Source organism: Notechis scutatus, chromosome 1 (assembly GCF_049901735.1).
Source record: "Notechis scutatus isolate UNSWTSFEM ecotype Mainland chromosome 1, rNotScu1.2, whole genome shotgun sequence".
Lineage (NCBI taxonomy): Eukaryota > Metazoa > Chordata > Lepidosauria > Squamata > Elapidae > Notechis > Notechis scutatus.
The window spans coordinates 284,880,157-284,897,476 of NC_142009.1; the positions used below are offsets into that span (position 1 = coordinate 284,880,157).

Genomic DNA, 17,320 nt, shown 5'->3' on the forward strand with positions numbered 1-17,320 from the left:
TGCCATCAATGGTGGATTAAGGCTCACTGGTGCCCTAAGCACTGACAAATCTCGGTGCCCCCTCCTTTGTACATACAAGATTTTTTACAAATCTTCATTGTTTTTTTTTCTTTTTCAACTTTGTAGTGCCCCTTTCGGGTCTGGTGTCCTAAGCATGTGCTTAGTCTGCTTAATGGTTAATACACCACTGACTGCCATTGGATTGTGGAGCTGAAAAACTAAGGATATGCTTGAGGATTACATTGTGAAAGGGTTGGGACAAAGCTGCTACGTACATGGACATGGAATGCGGAGACATCCTTCAGGAGTATGCAGGAATATGTTGCTTTGCTAAAGTTTTGAATCAAGCCTTTCATTAAAGCAATAGAAAAGCCTTTTAATCACAGAAGTCATGCTTTGCATGTAGAACATGTTGTTGAATATGCTTTATTTAAAAAAAAAATGAGTCTCCCATCAATTGAACTGACCTCTTCACAATGCTTCCGGAAACAGAAAAGTGGAGAAATTGGACTGCGCCATCCAAAACAAAGCCCTGAGAAAGACAACAAAATTTGTGTCATGAAGAGTGTGGAAACCTCCAATCTGTTTCATGATAGATGACACAGATACAAATATAGACCAATGTATATAGGAACATAGATATTAAAGGACATAGCTTTCCTTTATCCTATAGGACATCCAGGAGTAATGAAGGAAAAAATTGAAAATAATTGTATCGACACTAAGCTAGATCTCTATTTAGTTATGGCCAGAGTAGACCACTGAAATCAATGAGATATAAGTTCATCTTGACTATGTATATGATGGATTTCCTTTGTTCTGCACAAGCATCACTGGATTCCATTCACATTTGATTAAGCTATTATTTCTCCCATTATTATCAGTTCATCTGCATGATTAGTTTATGAAATCAGGGTTCCAGTTTTCTCTTATAAAAAAGGAAAGGTATAATACATGGTAATGAAGCTTTGGAATTCCAGAATTATTACTAAATAGAGTTTCATGACTGGCATCCCTCTTGTTATTGCCAACTTCTAATTGTTATAATCCCAGAACATATCTATACAAATAACACACACCCTATATTCCCCATCCTATTACATTCAGTTCCGTGCTCTTCACTCCATATCAAACATTCTGGCACTGCAGAGGTAAATATCCTATAATAACCCATGACTTATTCTGTGATCAATTTCCATAGCATTTGGATGACAAAATCACTAAGAGATGCGGAAGCCTTGATTCCCTGAGGGCAGAGCCTTTGGTAGTCACTAAGTATTAACTTGCCATATTATCTAGAATCTCCTTGCAGTTTCTAATACAATTTGGAATTTCTGCTTCTGCTGAGATTCTGATAGGAACTGCTCTATTTCTAGCAGTCCAGAACTATCTTGCATTTTGTCCAGTGCCTTGTATTCTTTTACATTTTATTTTAAGAGGAAATGATGACCATGAACTGGGCAGCTCCAATTTTTGTTCTCCTATACTTAAAGGGGGGGACATTCTTTAAAAAAAAAGAAGTGGTTTTTTTTTATCTCTTTTATGTCCTAAAAAGAAAGGATGAATCCTTACTATGTTGACAGGAAGAGGCACTATTTTAAATTATTTTTACATATTTTTATTGGCAGAAAGGCAATACTGATTGTCAGAGTCCTGATTCTCCTATATACACGTGAGGTACATAGGCCATGGCAGCAAAAACTAGTAGGAACCTCCACTCCCTGTAAGGGGATGGGCTTATTGTATAAAGCAGGGGTCTCCAACCTTGGCCACTTTAAGATTGTGGACTTCATCTCCCAGAATTCTTCAGCCAGCAAAACTGGCTGAGGAACTCTGGGAGTTGAAGTCCACAAGTCTTAAAGTAGTCAAGGTTGGAGACCCCTGGTATAAAGGACCAGAAAGCTTCTGATAGAGACCTTCAGCCTTTTGACCTAGGGACTCAACCATCTATTATTGGGCCAATCACTTTCTCTCTCAGCCTGACCCAACATCACAGTGTCGTTTCTTGTAGGGAAAACAAGAGGATAAAGGAATATTATGTATGTTTGCTGCCTTACTTATAAAGTAATAAAGGTGGGATAAAAATCTAATAAATAAAGAAGAAAATACAATTATTGGGTCCATTATTGTGTAAATGTAAGCTCTCTTGATGTTAATGGATTGGACTTGCAAAGTATGCTCTCCCTATAAATCTTAAAGCTAAAATGGTGAAATAGTTGGAGTTAAACTAGCAGGTGGGACACCCTGGTTCTAGCCCATTCTCAGCCACAAAACTCATTGTTGAGTTTCTTTCTCTTGGCCCAACCTCCTTCCCAGGTTTATTGTAAGGCTGAAATGAAAGAAGCTTCCCAGACAAGCTGGCAAAATTGATTTAAATCTTGCAGTTGTCATTAAGTGGGTAGAAACCAATGGGGTTTTTGTCTAGGTCTCAAGTAGAGAGAAGTAAAGGAAAGCATGCCTAGGAAAGCATGGTTAAGAAAGAACTGGAAATGTTTTATAAATGAAACAGGGTGAAGAGCTGTAGCATCCAACTATAAGAACAGGCTTGCTGGCTTGAAGTCCAATGTTCTGTGAACAGCAATGACCGGCCAGCTGCTTTTGAAAATTAGCAAGCTTGGCATGAAGTCAATCGGCCTGCTACATTGTTTGCCTCCAGCAACAGGGATACTGACTCCAAACATATGGCCAATGAGACAGTAAAGTATAAATCAGTCCAAGGAGCCATGTAGTCCAATTCAGGAAGCCAGATGCTTCTGATAAGTTTATAAAGAATGGACAAAACAGCAATTGCCCTCCAAAGTTGTTCAGTCCTAGAAAATGGTATTCAAAGAGTATTTATTTTGAAAAGAACTTGGTCCATTTTTGGCGGATGAGGCCACTGGTGACATCTTTGCCATACCCATTTTCTGACTTTTGTGTTTTAAAGAGAAAAACAAAACAAAATGGTGATGTGATTTAAAGCGATGAAGGAAGTTCAACAACCACAACAATAAAGCAAATCACTGTAATTAAAGTATCAGGCACCAAATGTTGTTGCAGACACAAACACTGATCGCATCTCTCTTTCCAGACTGGGATCAGTTTCAATCCTTGGCTCTTTTAGAATTGACATCAAAATTTAGAACCATTACAAAGAAAAGAATGAGGAGAGGAGGGGGAAAGATCTCAAACTTCCTGGACCAGGTGCTGTTGGAACCAGGCGCCTGGCAGCAGACTGACAGAAAACTTCTTTGCCCTTCTAGATGAGAGACCTGGACCACAGGAAATAGAGGAACCAATGTCAGTTCTGATTGGAAATGGGTAAGATTAAGGCTAACTCTAACCCTGTGCAAGACCCATAGGAACTTTGGGGTCTGGTTATTCAGTCCTTCTCCAACCCTGTAGGATTTGGGTATAAGAAACCGCACCATTTTGCTGGAACAAGAGTGGGACAGGGGCTGAAACTTCACTGCAGGGTTAGCAAATGAAGACCACATGAGAGAAGGGACAAAACTGCAAGCGACCTGTGAGAGAGGCAGCATCAACAGGAATGAGTCCTTGAGCCCCAAAGTTTGCCACGAAGTCACTTGCTTTGAGGATAAGAAGCGGCATACAAACTGCCCTTCTTTTGCCTAACACTCTTCACACCCTGGAATCAATTTGTCTGGGATCCCAGCTGACCACAGCTTTTCAATTTGGCTTCCATATCATATTTGTAATAATGAGGGGTGGGACCAATGATTTGTTTACTTCTTCATCCTCCACCCACCCACCCCAGCCTAGAGACAGAGGAAGTGTAGCTGGAGGTCATTAGAAGACCTTACTAAAGCCCTTTTGGAAAACATTCTCTCAATTGAGCCTCACACAGTCCAACTGCAAGATCTCCTGGCCTCTATACCAGCCCTTCTTCTCTTGCCCCTTGCATTGGTTGGTTTGCTTTATCTTCTTGTCTGATGGTAAACAAAGATGGAGAATTTGAAAGCATGCTGAGGTTTTTAGATTACCTTTTTTACTTGGCTTCATAACGGGATTCACTTCAGAGGTGGTATTCAGCAGGTTCTGACCAGATCTGGAGAACTGGTAGCAGAAATTTTGAGTGGTTCAGAGAACCGGCAAACACCACCTCTGACTGGCCCCACCCCCATGTATTCTGTGCCTCCTGAGTCCCAGTTGATCGGCTGGGTCTTCTTTTGTTGCCCTGCACAGGAGAATGAAGCTGGAAAGCAGGTTAGTGGGGTGGGGAGGGAATGGGATTTTGCAGTATCCTTGCCGTGTCCTCCAAGCCATGGTCACCAAACCACGCCATGCCCACCAAACCACACCATGCTCACCACAGAACCAGTAGTAAAAAATGTTGAATCCCACCACTGATCCACTTGGTAAAGGGTGTTGATTTAACCCTTCCTTCCTCCTTCCTTCCTCCTTCCTTCCTTTAGACGCAAGCAGTTGCTTTGGCTTTTTAGCTGGACTATTATAACTTCCTCTTCCCACTTCCATGGAAATACTTTGGCCAAAACAACCTTAAGACCTGTTTCTCAACCCTGGCAACTTTTAAGATGTGTGGATGTCAATTCCCAGATTTCTCCAGCCATCATGGGTAAGCTGCGGAAACATAAAACATGGCTAGCTGGGAAATTCTGGGAGTTGAAGCCCACACATCTTAAAGTTGCTAAGGTGCAGAAAACAATCATCTCAAGGCCCAGTTTTTAAAGTCTTTTTAAGGTCATGTTCATCTAACCACAAACATATCATGATAAAAAAAAATCTGCTATGGCCTCATAATATGGCCTTTATCTGTCTCCTGCTTATAAGTAATACAGGCTGAAATCATCCTTAATTGCACTGGTGTTATAATAGAAGTTTGTCTCGTAAGCTTCTGACCAGGAGAGCTTCTAACTGGAAGGTCCCTTCCAACTCTGTTACTTTTTTAAGCTATTGGCATCCCCCAATAGCAGCTACACTGGGTGTATAAGCTGTTAAACTTGTTATCTCGAAGACTGAGAACAAAAGCTATACAGAGACAGGAGTCAACAAGAAAGACCTCCAAATAGATTTTGCTTTAACTTTCTGCTGACTCAGGTGATGAGTGCAGAACTCTGGAATTTAACAGGGGAAAGGCCCTCTCTGGCATGGCTATTCCTAGGCCAGGGAATTGATCCTATACTAATGGAAATGACACACTGCTTTGGATTCAGAATTGAGGTGGAAGCAGCGAATCCAGGAGAAAATCTCTCTCTGGAACATCATCTCCACAAGATTAGAATGGCCCCCACCCTAGGACTCTTCTGGAAGGCACTGAAGACCTGGTTCTGCCAGCGGGCCTGGGGGACCCTGAGTGAGATAGAGCCCATTCAATGGTTCATGTGAGGTGCAATGGCCAGGGTGTGGGCAGGGGTGATTTTATTATATTATTATATGACTCTTATTTGTTTTATTGCTTTTATATGAAGTTTTATATTCTGTAAATCACCTTGAGTCACTGTCAGCCTTCAAGTTCTTCTACTATTGCTTTGCATCTTTCGGCTGTCATAAGTAATGGGGGGAAGAGGTGGGTAAAGTCTGGGAAGCGAGCTGGAGGTGTAACACTAGTGTTGTATAAAATGAGGAGGGGGGAGAGGACATTCTTGCTTAGGTTTCTATTTCTTGCTTAGCTTTCTTTCCTCTGCGCAACTGCAAACTTTTACCAAAGTATGCCAAGGTCAACGGACAGAAGCCTCATCACCACCTGAGGATGTCCACATGATCATATTCACAACTTGTAATTGGAAGACTCATCTGAACTATTGGGGGTGGGAACATTTCCATCACTTTGTATATGTGGTTTACGCACCTAATTCCTCAGATTCAGAATTCTATTGTTGCTACCACTTCATTTCCAGTAAAATATATATTTTCTCTAATTAAAAGAGTCTAAGTATTTCTTTCTTGGATTTTGAATGGAGCACTGCCTGACAGTCACCCTGTGCGAATAGGCGGCAATATAAATTCCCTAAATAAATAATTAAAGTTGTATAGCACTCAGATTCCTAGGATCATGGGTCTGTCTCAGAGGGAATCCATAAAAATTTGGTTTCAAGCGCTGCAGAAAAGGTTAGATTGTTGCTTTTATTAAGCTTTTGCATTTCTTTTTGCCTTCTAGCCTGAAGTTCTGTACTAGGAAGGATTCGCTGTGTATAATTACTCATGGAACTGTTCAGTGTTACTGTCCAAGTGAAAAGGGGAGAAATTCTGAACTATTCCAAATGTCTTCTTTCTTGAACATTTTGAACAAAGATACCAGCTTTTTGTTACAAAATGTACTTTGGGGGGTAGTTGTTTTTTTTCCTCTTGTGTATATAGGTCTGCACAACTTCATGCATAGAGTTTATACATAACAAATAATTGTGCCTTGAATCTTTAAGGATTTAGAGGTTATTACTGAATATTACCAGCAAAATAGGTACCTTGGAATGCAAACACACCAAACTTTCCACTAGGAAAGAGGAAAGAGGGAGATTCCCATCAGCCTCAGAAAATTCGACACCTAAAACACATTTATCTAAAAATGCCCCAGTCTTCTTAAATATGCACCAACTGCAGCTACACAATACAGTACAAGGTTTGGCTAGTGATGTCCCCGTGTGTACATGTACCACACATAGAACAATTTCCTTTGCTTGTTGGAGTTAGGCCAATAATTAAATCCACTTTAATTGCTTCCCCTCCCCCCTTTCACTTTGGTGAGCTGAAATCAACCAGCTGAAAGGCTGGGCCGCAGAGATCCAGCCCCGGTTCTTCTGGAACAATAAGGTTGCTTGGAAATACACAAAATCAGCACACAAAGCCTCCCAAGTTTCTCTTTCTGCCCTTTGAGGGAAACAAAACCGAGAAAGTTGAGCGGCCGGACATGGGCTGCTCCCGAGGGTCAAAACCCCAAACCGTGGGTCTCTTACTCTCTTCAAGCAGGAACGACCGACCGCTTGCAGGCGACAAAGCAGGGCGAAGCGAGAGGGAGCCCCGTCGACTCCCTGGGCCTTCTTGGGCCTTGAGCCTCCTTGGCTGAAAACCACGCGGAGCGGAGTTGGCGGGGAGTGGGGGAGCTGTTTTCGCAGCCCTGCTGATTAGCAACCCCTTCAGTTGGCAAGGCTCACGGGGGTGGGGGGGTCATTCGGTGTACCCGGTGGTGTATTAACCATTATGCAGACGAAGCACATGCTTAGGGCACCAAGCCCAAAGGGGGCACCACAAAGTTGAGAAAGAAAAATAACCAATGAAGTGGGGGGGGGGAGCACCAAGATTTGTCAGTGCTTAGGGCACCAGTGAACCTTAATCCATCACTGGGTGCATCTGCGCGAGGGAGCGGGAGGAGGCAGGGAGGCAGGAAGAAAAAGCGCCCCTCCCGGCGCTCAGGAGGACCAACCCCCCGCCGCCGCCCAAGGTCCCGTCTTCACGTTCGGTTTCCCAACTCGTGTCGGGAACTCTCCCAGTCCCCCTCCGTTACATTTGGCACACGACAACCTCCAGCCATCATCCCATTGTCATAGCCAGCGTCCCTCTCTCGGGACAGGCACACACACGCACACACACCGCCCTTCCCTTCGGGTCTTTCTCGAGGCGAGCCCCCTCCCTTCCTTCTCCGATCGCTAACTCTGCCCGGCGCAGAAACCTGGGTAGCGGCCAGCCCAACGAGACGGCAGCACGTCTTGCTTAGCGCTGGGGCCAGCTCATATACAGCTGCGTGGGCTTTGTTTGCGGTGGGTTGGCGGGCGCTTTTGCCTCCCTCCAAACCCCCGCATTCTCTTTCTTCTCCTCCTCCTTCCTCCTCCTCCTCCTCCGCCTCCACCCGCCCCGGTTGCGAGTGAGCCCAGCATGATAACGAGCTTCGCCAACTGGAGACCAAGCTCGGAGTTCTGGTTGGAGGGAGGTGGGGGTAGGGGTAGGGGTGGAGGTGGGTAGCCTGCCAGCTTTTTCCCCTCCCCTTCCACCTCCACTCCTCCCCCTCCCCCCACCGCCACCCCGTCCCAAAACACTTCGCGCAAAGCAAGAGAAGGCAGCAAAGGGGGAGAGGGGGGGAACCCTGCTTGCAGGTTCTCTCTGGAGCCAAATGTACGCATGGGAGGGAGGGAGTCGCGCTCGCAGAAAGTTAGAAGAGCCTCTTCGGGCGGTGGGGGGGGCAAAGCACGGTCGAGCCTGACGCCTCCCTGGGTTGGTCGTGGTTCCGCCCAACAGAACATTTCATATTGAAGCAGCGGATCGGCCCGCCGGCGGAGGAGAAGGCTGGTTTGCTTTGAGGACTTCTGGGTGGACTTTGGAATCGGAAGGACACAGGAGGCCACAAACGAGGCTGAAAAAGTCACCAGTATTTCCCGTGCTGATTTCCAACGCGGCTAGGAAATGGGATAAATAGCAGATCCCCCCCCCCCACTCCTCGCAGCTCACTTTTCTTAAGCCCTCTCCCTCGTGTCAGTTGGAAGCAGGTAGGCAGATGATCAGCGAGGGCCCGCTGCTGTTTGGCCTGCCCTCAAAATAGCAAGACCCACCTTGAAAAGGTGAATGCCAGGGCCCAGCGAATTCCTTGCGGGCTTCCTGTCCTTCCTGTCAAAACCTGCTGTCCGGCTTGGTATATGAGAATGCCAGGAAAGGAGTGGGGGAGAGATCCGGAAGAGGGAAAGAGGTTATTTTCAGAAAAGAAAAAAGAAAAGAAAGAAAAGAAAAGAAAAGAAAAGAAAAGAAAAGAAAAGAAAAGAAAAAAGAAAAGAAAATCTGGCTTTGAACAGTTTTATGAATACTTTGATTTTTATGCAGTTTTCCTTGCTAGACTCTCTTAAAAACTGGAGGAGTAAATAATATGCTGCCTTTGAACATATGTAGAGAGTCACTTCCCTTTTCATTCCTTGCATTTTGAGAGCCTCCTTCCAACAATTTGGCATCTGTTTAGAAAGGAAAATTAGTTAATTGGAGTAGAGAATGAAGAATTCTCTTTTTAAATATTTTCAGACTCCATGTACAGTAGGGGGAAAATTGTCTTTTTAAAAAACGAAGACCATTTGCATTAAAAAAAAACACACACCAAAAACTAAATTTCTAGATCTCATGACTTGAGGAAAAAACTGAAGCCATTTTTCCTATCACACAAGACCTTCATCCCTATCATGGTCTGGGTCCAGATTTTCTTCTTTTCAAAAGAAGGCTGAAAACAAATCGGATTTCCTGAAAGTGACAGGACTAAATTTTGGTTGATGGTCTCCATGCATTCCAGTCTGCCTTTTGCCCAAAAAGAGAGAGAGAGAGATCTAGTCCAGACTTGTGCAAAGCTGGCTGAGGAACTCAGGGAATTGAAGTCCACAAGCCTTAAAGTTGCCAAGGTTGGAAACCCTTGATCTAGTCCATATATTCCTACATTCCATTCTTGGTGTCTCATTTGTCGAGCACACACCTTCACAAAGCACTTCATAATCCTGAAAGTGCAGCTGAGGAATCCTTTAAAACTTGGGTTGATCTCAACATCAGTGACTTCTTAGTATAAACACAACACTAACAAGCTACAGTTAATGATACAGACACCCTTCATTCAGTCATTTAGCTCATTCTAATTAAAAATGGAACTTCAAAGTCGCTTGAACAAGGTGTCCCTCAGTGTATCACCAAAATCCAAGGTAGAATGAATTAGAAAGGGGATTGGTGCCCTTTGGAAAGTTAACCAATAACCACACATATCTTTTAAGGAGAACCTGGGGCAAAGGATGGGGGAGTATGGTCCTGTCAAAAGGTCTTGTCTCTGTCACGCTCTTAGATCTGGACAGCAACTCTGAAAGCAAGCACTAGAGCAGAGGTCCCCAAACTTGGCAACTTTAAAACTTGTGGACTTCAACTCCTAGAATTCTCCAGCCATAATTCTGGGAGTTGAAGTCCACAAGTCTTAAAGTTGCCAAGTTTGGGGACCCCTGTGCTAGAGGCTAATGTGAAGGACTGGACATTTTTTTAAAAAAAAAAAAAATGAAAGTAGGTACTTCTTCCAACAACTATTAGGTCACACCAGCCTGTCTCATCCACTGAATTGATGGGTGATTTTGAAAAAGCTAAGCAAGGTAAGACTTCACTAGGACATCATCAGGAAATTTCACAGCTGAATGCAAGTCTGGAAATCTGAAACCACGTCCGAGAAGAAGGCGGTGGTAAGAAACCCACATAGGTCTGTCAATAGATCAACACTTCTAGAGAACATGGGGGAGGCAGATTAGGTTTGTGTAAGATCAACACATCACTTTGTGTGGGGTTCTAAACTTCCCAATTCCACACTTTTCCAAAGAAATGAGGGCTCTAGACTCCATGCATATTTTTCCTACTTTGGATACTAGCTGAAGGTATTGCTTAGATCTGGGAGGTTTAATGCAGAAGATGATTTTTAAAGACATGTATTAATTATTCTTTATGTCTATGTTGTTATTCATTAATTATTACAATTTATTAAAATATTAATACTTGTTAATATTATTGATATAATATTTAATTATATTAATTATTCTTTATGTACATGTCTGTGTTTCTGCCAACAAAAGTGCATATAGTCAAGGGTATGGTTTTCCCAGTTGCAATGTATGGCTTTGAAGGTTGGACCATAAGAAAGGCTGAGTGCCAAAGAATTGAGGCCTTTGAACTATGGTGCTGGAGAAGACTCCTGTAAGTCCTTGGACTGCAAGGCAATCAAACTGGTCAGTCCTAGAGGAGATCAACCCTGACTGCTCTTTAGAAGGCCAGGTCCTGAAGATGAAACTCAAATACTTTGGCCACCTAATAAGAAAGAAGGAAGGACTCATGCTGGGAAAGATTGAAGGCAATAGAAGAAGAGGATGACAGAGAACAAGGTGGCTGGATGGAGTCACTGAAACAGTAGGTGTAAGCTTAAATGAACTCCAGAAGATGGTAGAAGACAGGAAGGCCTGCAGGAACGTTGTCCATGGGGTCACGATGGGTCGGACACAAGACTTCGGAACTAACAACAACAATGTCTATGGAGATTCTTAGTCATCCAAGTCATGGTTATCCCAAATTTTGAGACATTTAACAATGCATTTGGGATAACTATTCTTTTGTTATAATTTTAACAGTGTAACCACTCTGTTAGAGGGCAAGTCAGATATAAACATGAAAGGTTTTTTTTAAAGGCACTATATCCCATGTAGGTATGTCCACAGCCATGGAGGAAGAGTTTTTTTTAAAAAAGTCAAAATGGCAGCCACAACTGCATAATCTGAGCAACAACCTGTTGTTTGGGTGCACAGGGCATGTGATGCTCATAAAATGGGTGGACTTTCAGTCACAAGGCCACAGCTAGCAATTTCGTTCATTTCAGGACTGCTTTTGATTCCCTCTCATGGAAACCCCGTGGAGAAATGTTAAGGTCTTGCCAATAGACAAGGCAGTTGATTTTGCTCAAACGTGAATTATTTAACCACACAAATGTGAAGATGTTATGACAAAGCCATTTTTAATGCAGTTCTAATACTGCATTATTAGTGTTAGTATATATTAAAAAAAAATAAAAAACAAAGAGCCTATTTGATGTAGTGATTAAGGAATCAGCCTAGAAACCATGAGACTATAAGTCTAGTCCTGCCTAAGACATGAAGCCATCTAGTCACTTTGAACCAGTTATTTTCTCTCAGTCCTAAGATGGAAGAAATTGCAAATCTGTTCTGAAAAACCTTGCCAGAGAGGTCCAAATAGATCCAGGATCAAGTCAACTTTCAGAGGTAGAAATCCATTTGGCAATGTTGAGCCAGACACACTCACTCTCTCTCTCTCTCTCTCTCTCTCTATCTATCTATCTCCCTCCCTCCCTCCCTCCCTCCCTCCCTCCCCCTCTTTCTTCTCCCTCTCCCACAAAACTCTGGACTTCACAAGGTTCTTCTTTTTCAAATAAAGTGATTTCTCTGTAAGTTGCTTTTTGTTCCTGGAGAAATAGTAAGAGGTCAAATTAACAGATAAGCAAGTTGTGTTAGTTAAAGGGTTTAAAGAGTTGGGACTTCATCCTCCTATCTAGTGAAGAAATGGCTCTCTTATAGGTTGGTAACTTTGAGGTCTTCTATAGGAGTCTGAAGGGCTCCTAATCAGCCCTGGACTGCCACCGTTGCTATTTGCCTTTTAGCCAATTTCTAGAACAGACCAATGTTCTTTGCTAAAGAATAGTGGTGGGGAGTTCATTATGATGGTATTGCTCAAGTGAAATGTTTCTAATATTGCATGCCTTTAAGCAAGCAAAAAGGTTGAAGACAAGACTTTCCCAGCTCAAAAGAATGTGGTAGCTCTGAACGATGGTGATTTGTACCAGCAGCCATAACGTTCTTTGTGGAAAAAGAAAGAATCCAACTTTTTATGGAGCACAATTCCATTTTTTTTCTGCACCACGTGAGTGAATAGTCTAAGTTCTGGGAATCTTAAGTTCTGAGCATCATAGGCCACTAGTAGCATGAAACTGGATTGCTGGGAGTTAAAGGCAAAGAAAGCAAAACATTCACATGTTTAAGGTTAAAGTTTCTTCTCTCTCATGTGGACTTCTTAAAGATCCATCTCAGGGCACCCCCTTTTTTTTTAACTATTACCATCTGGCAGATGGTACAGGATCATAAAAACAAGAATAAATAGGCTGAAAAACAACTTCTATCCCAGGGCAATAACTCTATTGAATTCTACTTTATAGTACAATATTAATGCAATATCGGGGGTTTCAATTCAGTTGTATAGAATGTGAAGGATGTGTGTGTTTTATTTTTTATAGTTATATGATGTACACTGAAGATGGCATTTAATTTCATTGTACAGGATGCAATGACAATAAAATAAAGTAAACTAAACTAAACTGGCTATTCTGACAGACTGTTAATCTTCATTCAACAAGCTGGATGAAAACCACTGCAGGGGAACTACTGTTCACAAAGGACTCCTACTCTGTGACTCTGTGACAGGGCTACAAGGCAGCATCTTTTAGGTTGTGGGGATGTGGCAATTATGATTTAGGTGGAGAATTTGACCTTTCAAATCCGGATGACCAAATTCTAGATAAGAACCAACCCTTTTCTTCCTTTTCTTTTCTTTTTCTTTTTTTGTCCCAATGACCATAAACATAAACCATTTTACTACCCTGCTTTGCTTAGGTGGTAGATTTAATAAGTTATCCTTCTTAATGAAAGCATTTGGCTTTATGGTTCTGGAGCTGTTGAAATGACTCCCTGCCCTCTATTCTTTCTTTTGTAAAGATATGCAATGGACTGGTTTTACTTCTTTTATTAACTCTTCCGTCCAGATTAGGGTTACGTTTCATACTTTTTTGATCAGATAGACAACTTGCTGTTGCTTAGAGGTGTGCTAGCTAAGAAACACCGGTAAAAGAGTATTTGCAGATCTGCCTATTATCCGCAAGTATACTCCCTACCACATATGAAACATTGCTGGTTTCGGAGTGTAATAAATGTATTTATTTACTTTGCCTTATATTTATATTTCAGCTTAAGCATCAGGGGAGTCTCTCTGCAGGTTTTTTGATTACCTAGTCAGAAATTACCCCCCATGGATTTTAATAAGAAAAAAAGATAAATGAAGTAGTATAGAATAAGGTGGAAGAGACTTTGGAGGTCTCATGCAGACTTCGTAAAGATCCATCTCAGGGCACCCCTTTTTTTTTTAACTATTACCATCTGGCAGATGGTACAGGATCATAAAAACAAGAATAAATAGGCTGAAAAACAACTTCTATCCCAGGGAAATAACTCTGTTGAATTCTACTTTATAGTACAATATTAATGCAATATCAGGGGGTTTCAATTCAATTGTATAGAATGTGAAGGATGTGTGTCCAGCTTCCTATACCAATTTAGATGAGTAAGTATTCTAGACTCTTCTTAAAGACGAGTCTATGGAGCACCCATGATTTCTGAAGGCAAGCTGGCCCACTGTTTAATTGTCCTCACTGTTAGGAAGTCTCTCCTTAATTCCAGGTTGCTTCTCTCTGATTACTTTCCAACCATTGTTTCTTCTCCTGCCCCCCAATGTTTGGAGAATAATTTGACTCCTTCTTCTTTGTCGCAGCCTCTCAAATACTGAGATACTGCTATTATATCCCCCGCAATTCTTCTTTTCTTTAGACTAGCCAAGCCCAAATCCTGCAGTCGTTCTTCCTATGTTTTAGTGGATGTAGAACTGTAGCAGCCAAGGGATTTGATTGTGACTTGATTTCAAAGTGGTCATACACAAATTTGTGGTGCTGGCACTGGTATTATTGCCAGAATGCTTTGCTGGTGGTTTCTGATCTGGGAGCACACGGCATTTGTTCTCCTGATGGACATCTGGGTGATCTTGCACCCTCGGGGATAAAGACGTTGCAGCTGGTGATTAAAATATAAGGTTCTTTGGTTGCTTTTTTAAAAATTTAGCTTTGTATGCATGCATTCAGACTGTAGACATAGATTTGCACTGGATCTCTGAATGATCCAGAAAAAGGTAACTTGATCCCTTGGTAGGTATGTTAAGTTGAATTTCTATAAATGCTCCCAAGGGAATGACCAACTGTATGAGATTCTGGTTCAGTAATTGAAACTTTTTTGCTGTCCCAGGCTGGCTGATCCTTTCAGTGAATAGTATTCATTTGTGGTCAGTTTCATGACCTCCTTTCTCCACCGCTGACATATTGCTATCTGTCCATCCTTGATTTGGCAGAAAGATATGCCAAACTTGTTCTCATGGTTGATGATCCCCATTCTGCCTCTTATTGTCTGTATTACCTTTCACAGTCAGAGATCTGAGTAATCTTGCAAGGGGAATGGATGACAAAGCCAAACTTATTTTGTACACCTTGTGGTCCCTGCTGGCTGCTATTGAAAGCTGTCAGTTTAAGGGGAAAATAATACTTTTAACCAAGGTTAAGAACAAGTAAAGCTTTTGGGCTGAGGACACAGCAGAAAAAAAAATTAAACTATAGTTGGGTTTAGAATGGGTACAGCCCCTAGGACGGAGAGACTGAATTGCTTTAACTAGCAATGATCCTAATTCACTTGGAACAACCCTCTTACATTAGGAGAATTCAAAGTAAAGGTGTCTCAACTTAGCTCCCTCTGAATGTGTCAAGCAAGTCTATATGTCAGGCAAGCACTCTGCCTCAGAGTCATTGGAATGCTAGCCTAACCTATCTTGGACTTTTCTGCTGATCCTAGAGGATAAGAGACGCTTATTTTTACTAGACTGTATTTTTGGTAGGAAATAACCCCTCTTGGAGGGAGAAATAGAAGCTCCCCAGCCAAATCTGAAGATCTGTAAGATCTAAGATCTCATGGAAAAGTTCGCTCCGGATGAGGCAAGAGTAACCGTGCGTTTTTATTCCGATTTATCATGAAATTCAATGGGTGAGCTCCCAAGGAAGGCGCGCTCAGCCTGTTTATGACGCCCGTTCTTTCTTGCCTCGCCGTTTCGAACCACAAAGCTGGCAGATCACGTTTCCCCCACTAGATGGCGCTGGTGCAATTTAAATAACTCCAGAGGCGCAACCCAGCCACTTTGTGGGGAAACTTTCTTTCCCCCCAAAAAACCTTTGCAGAACATAAACATTTATTTGTAATAGATCGCCTTATCATCCTCCTGGAAAAGGAACAGAAAAGAAAAAGAAAACCTTTCTGTAAATGTAAAAGGAGGAGGAGGAGGAGGAGAAAGCGGTAGCTTTTCGGGGATAAGAAAAGTTCAGAGTCGGTTTCTCGCCCGGCGGCTTTTATTTTCTTGGGCGCTTTGCTTTATGGCTGCAGCTTTGTTCTCCTCTAGCCAAATTCAGCCCCGCCGAGTGCGCCGAAACGCACCCCCACATCCCGAGAAAGGAGGTGGGGGTACAGTGACCTCCGGGAAAGAAAACATTCCCATAATCTCCTAAAATGCTTCATTGCCGCCAAAACGACAACAACAACAAGGTCAGATCCATTCAAGGCCACGCTCAAAGAGAAAAAAAATATTTGCCCCCAACTTCTCGCCTTGAAGACCAAGAATTAGTTCAACTAGGTCGAAGGCGAACGATCTTGTCATGTTTTCCTCACCGGGAAGGGATTGCCTGCCCAGGTTTCTTTGTGAGCTGGATGCTGGCTTCTCCTCGGGAGACGAACTGGAGGCTACGGGCGCCAATAGGAGATTTCGCCCGTCCATCTTCTCCCTTGTCTCAGAAATGTCCAGTCCCTGGGTAGTTTTTAATTCTGTCCTGGGAGTGGAAGGTACCTGTGGAGTGCGGGTCATAAAGCTGACTGTTTGTGGGCCTGACTGCCTCGCTTTGGTCAGTGTGGCAGCCAAAGTGGGTGCAATCAAAGCTCCAGGTTTTTATATGGTGGGGGGCAGGGAGGGAGCTTGGAACTCACCGGCCTGGACGCCATCTTGACTTTTTTGACCCTATCTTGTGGATCCCCGAGTTACACAGCCGGGAAAGTGTAACAAAAGATGAACATCTGTCACTGAATAAAATTCAAATGAAGAAATTCTAGACCCTCTCATTAAAATGGGCCGATTCTCTTCCCGTAAAAAGAAGCTAAAGCATAAAATATGGCAGGCTGCTGGGGAGTACGCTTTTTTTAAATATCAGGAAGAGAAATGTTTTTTTAGGACGGTTTCCGAGGTAAATCACATTCGTTCTTTCAAGACGGTTCCCTAAGTTTCTTTTCAGAGGTATAGCCACTTAGGATAAACAGGACACAGCGAGAGACGGTTGTGGTTTTTAAATTATCTCCTTTAATCTGGTCAAATATGACTTTAATATTTCCTTTCCTGGGTGGGATTTTTTTAAAAAAAAAATCGTCAATCCAACATCAAAATCGCAATGCTGCTATCCTCAAACGGTGTTCCCAATTAACTTCCAATGGAACAGAACCACTGCTCTATTTATAGTAACTGAAAAATAATAAACAGAAGCGTTTAAAAAGAAAAGAAAAACATGTTTACATCCCATAATTGTTCTGGTAAAAAATCGCTGTGAAGCAAATCTGCTTCTTTTTTTCTCTTGTTCCTGTTTTATCATTCTTGTGAATTTAGACTTTTTCCCTCCACGTATCGATAGATTCTGCCCACCCCATCTTAAAAATGTTAATTCAGGTAGGATTTTTGCTTATGGTTAAAATAGGTTTTATCTTCTTTCCTGAGCGAAAATAAATCTGGGCAATACTCCTAGAATGCGGTCTCCTAATAAATTGATATTTGTATATGTAATGTATTCGAGATGCTATTATCGCGGTTGTTACACAATATTATTGCTTGAGTTTTCACTATTAGAATTATAAGATTTACCAGTCCAAATCATTTTTATTTTTTTTTGCTGAAAAAAGGCCAACTGTTGGGTGGGGGGGTG

The 17,320-nt window shown here is 42.3% G+C and overlaps 1 long non-coding RNA gene across 1 annotated transcript; it reads right to left on the reverse strand.

Moving 5' to 3' along the window:
- Positions 1–434: 434 nt before the first annotated feature.
- Positions 435–4,060, reverse strand: LOC148133416 (uncharacterized). Its single transcript, XR_015747385.1, has 2 exons — positions 3,984–4,060; positions 435–532 (listed from the first exon to the last, which is right to left on the reverse strand). It is a non-coding gene; the product is annotated as an uncharacterized LOC148133416 (long non-coding RNA).
- Positions 4,061–17,320: the final 13,260 nt, after the last annotated feature.